Consider the following 9,479-nt stretch of genomic DNA (forward strand, 5'->3'; position numbering starts at 1 on the left):
GTGTAGACCAAACTAAGAAGAGGAATCTGGTTCCATACCGATTATAATCTGGGATCACCACGGTACCTTTGTGAATATGTCTGGCCATGGACGCACAACTCCTTGACTAGCAGAAGCTTAGATATGAACATCCCTAACTCCTAGGGAGTTTGGGTTTGATTTCATTTTTTTCTTTTCTTTTATGTTTTATTTTTTTTTATGGCTGCATCTGCTGCATAGGGAAGTTCCCAGGCCAGAGGTCGAATCAGAGCTGCAGCTGGGGACTACATCACAGCCAGCCCAACACCAGATCTGAGCTGCATCTGCAATCTACGCTGTAGCTTGTAGCAAAGCAGGATCCTTAACCCACTGAGCCACAGCAGGAACTCAGGTTTCATTTGAAATACACTGAAAACCCCTGCAATAAGCAGTGGCTATGAGGAGAAGGAACTGAGTGTGGGAAGGGATGGAGAAGGAGGGGAGATGAGTCTTTTTCTTTCTTTCTTTCTTTCTTTCTTTCTTTCTTTCTTTCTTTCTTTCTTTCTTTGCTTTTTAGGGCTGCACCCACAGGGCTGGACCCCAGGCTAGGGGTCCAGTCGGAGCTGTAGGTGCTGGCCTACACCACAGCAATAGCAACACAGGATCCGAACCACGTCTGTGACTTACACCACAGCTCATGACAACACTGGATCCTTAACCCACTGAGCAAGGCCAAGGATTGAACCTGCAACCTTATGGTTACTAGTCAGATTTGTTTCCACTGCGCCACAACGGGAACCCCGGGAGATGAGTATTTCTAACCCATCTAAATTTGTGGATGGTGTGATACCAGGCAATTCAATTCATGTCAATGAATTTAACTCACATTTTCTGAATGCCCACTGTTTTAAAGATCTTTTACAAAGGTAAATAAAAGAAGCCCCTGCACTAAAAGAGCCTAGATTCAGTGGGGAGACAGACAGTAAGAGTAATAAATAGTGTTACAAACCCTGGTGTTTCTTCCAAAGGGAAAAAAGGGTCAAATCTACCTGTGAGGAGAGGAGGTAAAGAAAGCCTTCAGAAAGGAAGTAACACTAGAGGTGATGCTTGAAATGCAAAGAGGTGGGAACGGGAACACTCATGGGTGATTGCAGTGAGCAGGGACTTGGAGGTGTGAACTCACCTGTTGAGCCGGGAATGGCAGGTGGATGCATGTACTTAGGATGTAGGCTACCCAGGCCATGTGATAAAGGACTCAGCTGGAAGGGTGGGCAGCACTCCAATCCCGAAGAGTTGTGGCTGCTCCACTAAGGAGCGTGTTCTCCATTCCATCGGGGTTACTATGTACATGGGGAGTTACTGAAAGGAATCAAGTTTAGAAAGATTATTCTTGGAAGTCTGCATGATGGATTAGAATGGGGAAGCATGGCAAAAGGGATAAAGGACATCGTCATTAGTGAACATCAAAATGAGGGCAGTACAGGGAGGAAAAAGAGATGAGAATGGAGCAAAGAGATCTGAAGGGAAGAGAATCAAGGGGACTTAATCTGTAACTAGATCTGCAAAGACAGTGGCTCTGCACGTAGATATGCTTCGGATGAATGGGTGAGTGAATGCTTATCTCTAAATTTTATCACTTGGATGCCTGGAGAGAGGATCTTGCCAGTTATCAAGGCTTGTGAAAATCCTGGAAAAGTGGATGATGTATAAGCCCTGCCCTCAACTTCTTCTTATCATCTTCTGAGGTTCTAGAGGGATCCATATTTATAACAGAGGCATTGGTGTCAAAGCCTTCAGCAGGACAGCTAGCTCTGGAAGCTGGAACAGACCGTGCAGACTCGACAACACTTCAGCTGAAAGAACACAGAAAAAGAGATCTTCTTTCCCTAAACCTCTCTCTGATTTCCTCTTTTTTTTTTTTTTTGGCTTTTGAGGGTGCACAGCAGCATATGAAAGTTCCCAGGCTAGGGGTCGAATTGGAACTGCAGCTGCCAGCCTACCCACAGCCACAGCAGCGCCAGATCTGAGCGGTGTCTGCAACCTACACCACAGCTCATAGCAAAGCCAGATACTTAACCCATTGAGTGAGCCTGGGGATCAAAACTGAGTCCTCATGGATCCTAGTTGGGTTCATTACCACTGAGCCATATGGGAACTCCTGATTTCCTTTCATATGTCTATGGTTCAGGGATGGGAGATGAAAGCATCTCTTTCTATGCAAGAAGAGGCTCCAGCTCTGCTGTATTCCCTCCCCAGAAGCCTGGAAGATGTTGTGAATTGAATTGTGTCTCCTCCAAATTTATACACTGAAGTTCTAAGGCCCCATTCCTTATCTAGAAATATGGTCATTGCATATATAATTAGTTGAGGCAACGCCATGCTGGAGCATGGCGAGCCCTTAGTGCCATATGGCTGGTGTCCTTATAGCAAGGGAAAAATTGTCCACAGAGGCAATAAAGAGAAAGGCCAATGAGGAGAGACACAGGAAGAAGATGGCCATCTGTAAGCCTAAGAGACAGGGCTGTGTCAAATCCTTCCTTCTCCTCCGAAGGAACCATCCCTTCTGACACCTTGATTTTGGACTTCTAGCCTCCAGAATGGTGAGATAGTACATTTCTTTTGGTTTAACCACCCAGTTTGTGGACTTTGTTATGGCAGCCCTAGCAACCTTGTACAGAAGAGATCAGCTAAAAAGCCAGAAAGATGAGTAGAAGAGGAGAAACAAATCAAGGGAGATGCCAGGCTTTCCTCTAGGAAGGAATAGACCCAACCCCTTCCTCTTCTCTTGGTTCCAGATAGGAAGCACAATCAAAAGAAAGACCATTCCCAATGTGGAGCTGGAGCTCATAAAAATGCCTTTGAATCTGACCTATCCATAATAATATTACTCATCATTACTAATACTATGTAACACTACTACTCTAGGATATTTCCTGGAGTTGGAGAGAGAAAGAGGGCTGGTCGATGTGGCCAAGGGAGATCTGTGCATTTCCTGTGGTTACAACAAATAACTCAGGCAAGTTTTACAAAGAAATACCCTCTCATTCCCAGTTTCCTCATCTGTGAAATGCATGGGTTGTCTTGTATGATTTCTAAGTCTCTGGGACTCTAAATTTTTATGATGCCAAGAGACTTCATATTTTTACCGGAAACAAAATTTACAACATTCTCAGAGAAATCTGGTCACGTATAAAATTGTACCTGCAGTTCTACTTTGCACGTGCCTTTACAAATACATCTGACCGTGGAGTTATAATTATGCAACTCTGAAGTTCAGATTTGTCCATTCCTAATTTATAAAGACTGCCATGGGTGTGTAGAAAAAAACATAAATATATTTATAGGCCCCCATGTAATTGTAAAGTGCTCTGGTCTTCTGGAGCAATCAAAGAGAGGAATGTGATTGTGAATGAGTAATTCTTTGCTGGGCACGTCCTTGTGAAGCCCTTAGCTCAGTGTCCTGCATGAGTAGGTGCTCAACACGCTTTTATTAGTGGTAAAGGAATTGACTACTCTTTCTCCTTCCTTTCCTCTGAGTTTTGCTTGAATCTTTCTTCACATCGTCTTCACACACCAAGTAGTGTGTAAGCTGGGGGAACACAGACGCTCAGGAATAATCTTTGCTCCTTCACAGCACCCTGTTGCCTAACCAACTGTTGAGAAAGTCCACCTTCTTTAAAGAAATAGAAGCAGGCCCTCCAGGGTCATACCTGGCGCTGGGTGGAAGGGGAGAGCTGGTTACCTGCGCCATCAAAGGTAACCATTGCCCTGTGCCCGAGGACACATGCTGGGCAGGTCTGAGGTCTCAGAAAAGGACTAGCACTGGGATCGCCCTTGATCAAACCTCCGTGTTTGCTATTCTTGGAGAGAAGACAGGGAGGAGGGTGAGACATGGCCATTACGACTGGGTGTCTTTTTCAAGATCAGAGGCAGCCATTTTTCTATGAGAAGTTTCCGTTTTCTGCTTTATCATATGGATACAGTGGACTCTAGAGAGAACTTGACACAGTAGTCAAAACCAAAAAGCCCACTTTTAATTCCAGCTATGCCATTGAGTGCTCTTGGAAAAGTCACTTCCCTGTCCTGGGCCTTGCAGAGGTTTTTAGTTTCTCTTTGAGCAGGAGAATCCTCAATACATACAAAGGACACAGAGGAATCTCTCAGGTTGAGTGGGTGGGTCCCAAATCCTCCTCTGCTCAGGCTCCTTCCTCACTCCCAAAGCAGTCAGGGCTCTAAGGATGGGAGTTCGAGTCCCCAGAACCAAAGGGTCTCCAACACACCTTCAGCACTTTGATGATAATAAGCCCCTTGTTTATATAGCTGCGCACAGTTTGCAAAGGGCTTTCACAAACTCCCTTTCATTTAATCTAGCATCCAATTACGGCAAGGAAGAGATCAAAAGTGACAAGTAGTTACATTTCCAGCTTTTAATGCCACAGAGTTTGTCTGCACAGACTGTCCAGATTTGGCCAAAAGAGGGAGATAAGTCTTAGAATTCTCAAGCCAGCCTGGGTGCCAGTTGCTTTATAAATGTTTGAACAATCTCCTTGTCTGTTCTTGTTTCTTACTGCTGTATGAATAAATGCTATGTTTAACATTTTCATGCAAGGATTATGTTGTCACTGCTGTGGCTCTGCTTACTGCTGTGGCTCAGGTTCAGTCCCTGGCCTGGGAACTTCCGCCTGCCATGGGCATGGCGAAACAATTATCATGCAAATTAGATCAGAGATCAACAGGCCTAGATATAATAGTAATAGCAGTGAAAATATGCAGTCTAAAAAAAGTTAACTCTAGGAGACCGCATTTTTCATATTTTCAGACAGCTTTCTTTTAACTTATAAATGATATATGGTCATGATAAGAAGCCAAAAGAGAAAAATTAGCCAAAAATTACTAATAGTTGTCCCTGAGGAGATAATTTCTGTTCACATATGAATACATATGTCTCTCTTTGCAAAATATAAATATTTCAAAATTGGATAGTAATGTACACACGTTTTTGTTTTTGTTTTTGTCTTTGTCTTTTTAGGGCTGCACATACAGCATACAGAAGTTTCCAGGCTAAAAATCCAACTGGAGCTATAGCTGCCAACCAATACAAGATCCCAGCTGTGTCTGTGACCTACACCACAGCTCACTCCAACTTGGGATCCTTAACCCATTGAGCAAGGCCAGGGGTCGAACCAGTGTCCTCATGGATACTAGACGGGTTTGTTACCACTGAGCCACAACAGGAACTCCAACACCCCTTTTTTTTGTTGTTGTTGTTTTGTTTTTAGGGCCACACCTGTGGCATATTGAGGTTCCCAGGCTAGGGGTCCAATCAGAGCTACAGCTGCCAGCCTACACCACAGCAACTTGGGATCCTCTTTTTTTTTTTTTTTTTTTTTTTTTTTTTTTTTTTTTTTTTTTTTTTGTCTTTTTGCCATTTCCTGGGCCGCTCCCACAGCATATGGAGGTTCCCAGGCTAGGGGTTGAATCGGAGCTGTAGCCACCGGCCTACGCCAGAGCCACAGCAACGCGGGATCCGAGCCGCGTCTGCAACCTACGCCACAGCTCATGGCAACGCCGGATCCTTAACCCACTGAGCAAACGCAGGGATTAAACCTGCAACCTCATGGTCCCTAGTCGGATTCGTTAACCACTGCGCCACAACGGGAACTCCCCCAACACACTTTTTAATCTGCCTTTTTCATCCAATAATATGGGCTCATCACTCCAGATCAAGGAATACGTTTTGAAAACACCATTGTTTTTTTAATTGGGATGTGGTTTTTCAGTCATATGGACGGCCTCCATATGTGCAAATAATCCACTATTACTGGACATATCAGTTGTTTGTGGTTTCTTTTCCAACTTCAATGCACATGCCGGTGGTGAAATCTTTGCCTTAGTTGAGAAATTGTTAGATCTGAGGGTATGTAAATTTCTTTTTAAACTTTTGATACATGGGGCCCCAGATATACCAGATGCATTCTGACCATCTGTGATATCAACTTAAGTGGCCAGATTAAACATTATTTCGAGGCATGTCTGTGAGGGTATTTCCAGATGAGACTGGCATTTGAGACAGTGACTTAGTAAAGTAAAATACCCTCCCCAGAGTGTGGGTATCTTCCGAGCCTTTGAGGGCCTGAATAGAACAGAAAATAGAAGGAAGAATGCACTCTTTTTTTTTTTTTTTTCCCTTCCCCTTGTCTCAATGCATGAGCTGAGCCATTTCATTTCATCTTCTCCAGGCCTTGGACTCAGATTTATACCATCATCTCCCCTGATATAGATAGAGACATAGATACAGATACAGATAGTTAGAGGTCATGTTATACCTGTGATGCATCCTTTGTTTCCAGGCTTGTGTGAGTGGAAGAGCGCTCTCCCAAAAGATACGTTCACACTGACCCTGAGAATGTGGCTTCATGTGAAAAAGGGTCTTTGCAGAGGTCGTTAAGCTAAGGATTCCCCGTGAGATCATCCTGGATTCGGGCGGGCCCTGAAGCCAATGACCAGTGTTCTTAGGAGAGAAAAGAGAGGAGACACAGAGGAAGAGAACACAGAGCAGAAGGCCATGTGAAGTCGGAGGCAGAGACGGGAGGGTTTGGGGTTGGTTTTTGTCTTTTTGCCTTTTCTAGGGCTGCTCCCGCAGCATATGGAGGTTCCCAGGCTAGGGGTCGAATCGGAGCTGTAGCCGCCAGCCCACACCAGAGCCACAGCAACGCAGGATCTGAGCCGCATCTGCAACCTACACCATAGCTCACAGCAATGCCAGATCCTTAACCCACTGAGCGAGGCCAGGGATCGAACCGGCAACCTCATGGTTCCTAGTCAGATTCGTTCACCACTGAGCCACGACGGGAACTCCAGATGGGAGTTTTGTAGCTAGAAGCCAATGGACACCTGGAGCCAACGGAAGCTGGAAGAAGAAAGGAAGAATTCATTTGAGACAATACATTTCTGGAGTTACTGTTGTGGTTCAGCAGGTTAAGAACCCAACTAGTATCCATGAGGATGTGGGTTAGATCCCTGGCCTCGATCAGTGTGGTCAGTATCTCCTGTTGCTGCCAGCCGCTGTGTGGGTCGCAGATGCGGCTTGGATCCCGGGTCACCCTGGCTATGGTGTAGGCCGGCGGCTGCAGCTCTGATTCGACTCCTGGCCCAGGAACTTCTGCATGCCACAAAAGGCCATAAAAAGAAAAACAAAAAAGAAAGTCCAAACTCCCTGAGAGTTAGGGATGTTTATATCTAAGCTTCGGCTGATCAAAAGACAACACATTTCTTTTGTTTTAAGCCACTATATTTAAGCCACTACGTTTAAGCCGCTACATTTCTGGTAATTAGTCACAGCATCCATATGAAACTACACACAACCCTTCAAAGGAGTCCTGTTCTGAGTCCCTCTCTCAGTCACTGAGAAATATTCCTTATAGGCAAGTGTCACAGGAGCGGGCAGTGCACCTACTTAGATCCTGTCCTGTTCATTAAACAAACATTTATTGAGCACCTACAGCAGAGCAGGCCTTCTTCTAGGTACTGGCTGAAAACAAAAATAAAAAAGACATAGTCCTTGCTTTTGAGAGGCAAACAGGTGAAAACCTACTGGGTTAGGAGTTCCCATTGTGGCTCCATGGTAACAAATCTGACGAGTATCCATGAGGATGCAGGTTCAATCCCTGGCCTCGCTCAGTGGGTTAAGGATCCACGTTGCCATGCGCTGTGGTGTAGTCGCAGATGCAGCTCCAACTGGACCCCTCGCCTGAGACCTTCCATATCCTGCAGGTAAGGGCCTAAAAAGCAAAAACAGAAACAAAACAAACAAACAAAAAAACCTACTGGGCTAATCACTGGTGTGGGCAGAGACCCTAAGTTGTAGCCATATAATCAACTGGCTCATTGACCAAGTTAAAAGCTTAGGTTTTGCGCAGTAGGTAATGGAGCTCTTGGAGAGTTTTAGGTAACTGCTACCCACACCCCAGGCTCCTCTGATACTGGACTTTCCTGACCTTCATCCCAGGGCCAGCCCGGACGTCTGCCTGTGGCCTGCTCTGGGTCTCCTGGCTCTACCTCTGCTCGCCCTGGCTTTCTCTGTGACCCATGTTTAAGTTCCTTCCATTGTCCCTTCTGTAGCTCTCCATCGTCACAGTCACGGCCCCAGAGTAAACAGCTAGTCTTAGCTCCCCGCCCCATCGGAGCCTGCAGTTGGGTGAAGGTGTGCTGCCTTAATTAATTTGTTCACTCATTCAAAAATTATTTACTCATCATCTATTATGTGCCAGTCCCTGGTTGTACAAAAATGAATTAAATAAGTCTTCAGCCTTAAGCTATGTACCGTCTATATTTGCTTGCTAGGGCTGCCATAACAAAATACCACGGACTTGGTGGCCTAATTTGTTTTCTCACAGTTCTGGAAGGTAGAGGTCCAAGACCAAGGCGCCACCATGGTGAGTGTCTGATGAGGCTTCGCTGCTTAGGTTGTAGACAGCAACCTCCTGGCCATGTCTTCCCACGGCCATTCCAGAGCGTAGGTGTGCCCGTCGTGCCTCTTCATCTTACGAGGACCTCAGTCCTGGTGGATCAGGACCCCACCCTTAGGAGCGCATTTAACCTTCATTGCCTCCTTGAAGGCCCTCTCTCCATATACAGTCATGCTAGGGATTGGGCCTTCAACGTGTGAATTTGGGGGAGCACACAGTACTGTCCATAAAACCATCTAAGTGAAAAGGTCAATGATGTGCCAATAATGGCCATATGGTGGAATAGATGCCATAAAAGCCTTCTGAATCTCTGGGAAGGGGAGCTTCTAACCCATCCAGGTGGATCTTTTAAAAAAGGAAGGGACTTATTCAAGCGGATAAGATGAAGCAGAGAAATCCAGGCAAGAAGGGTCTTTTTATTTTATTTATTTTTTTGTCTTTTTGCTATTTCTTTGGGCCGCTCCCGCGGCATATGGAGGTTCCCAGGCTAGGGGTCTAATTGGAGCTGTAGCCACCGGCCTACGCCAGAGCCACAGCAACACGAGATCCGAGCCGCGTCTGCAACCTACACCACAGCTCACGGCAACGCCGGATCGTTAACCCACTGAGCAAGGGCAGGGACCGAACCCGCAACCTCATGGTTCCTAGTCGGATTCGTTAACCACTGCGCCATGACGGGAACTCCCGAAGGGTCTTTTTAAAACACAAAGATAGAACAGGAGGCAAGCGGTGACCTCATGGGAACCCTCTCCTTTCTCTCAACACGGTCAGTCTTTTTTTTTTTCCCCCGCTTTTTAGGGCCACACCTGCGGCATATGGAAGTTCTCAGGCTAGGGGTCAAATAGGAGCTATAGCTGCCAGCCTACACCACAGCCACAGCAATGTCAGATCCTTAACCCACTGATCAAGGCCAGGGATCAAACTGCAGCCTCGTGGATACTTGTTGGGTTCGTTACCATTGAGCCACCGTGGGAACTCCTCTTGTGTGTCGTCGCAGTCTCATTTCTAATGCTACAGTCATAGTGCCCTCCTTCTTTGTGCCAATCAAAAGAT

Source organism: Sus scrofa, chromosome 8 (assembly GCF_000003025.6).
Source record: "Sus scrofa isolate TJ Tabasco breed Duroc chromosome 8, Sscrofa11.1, whole genome shotgun sequence".
Taxonomy (NCBI): domain Eukaryota; kingdom Metazoa; phylum Chordata; class Mammalia; order Artiodactyla; family Suidae; genus Sus; species Sus scrofa.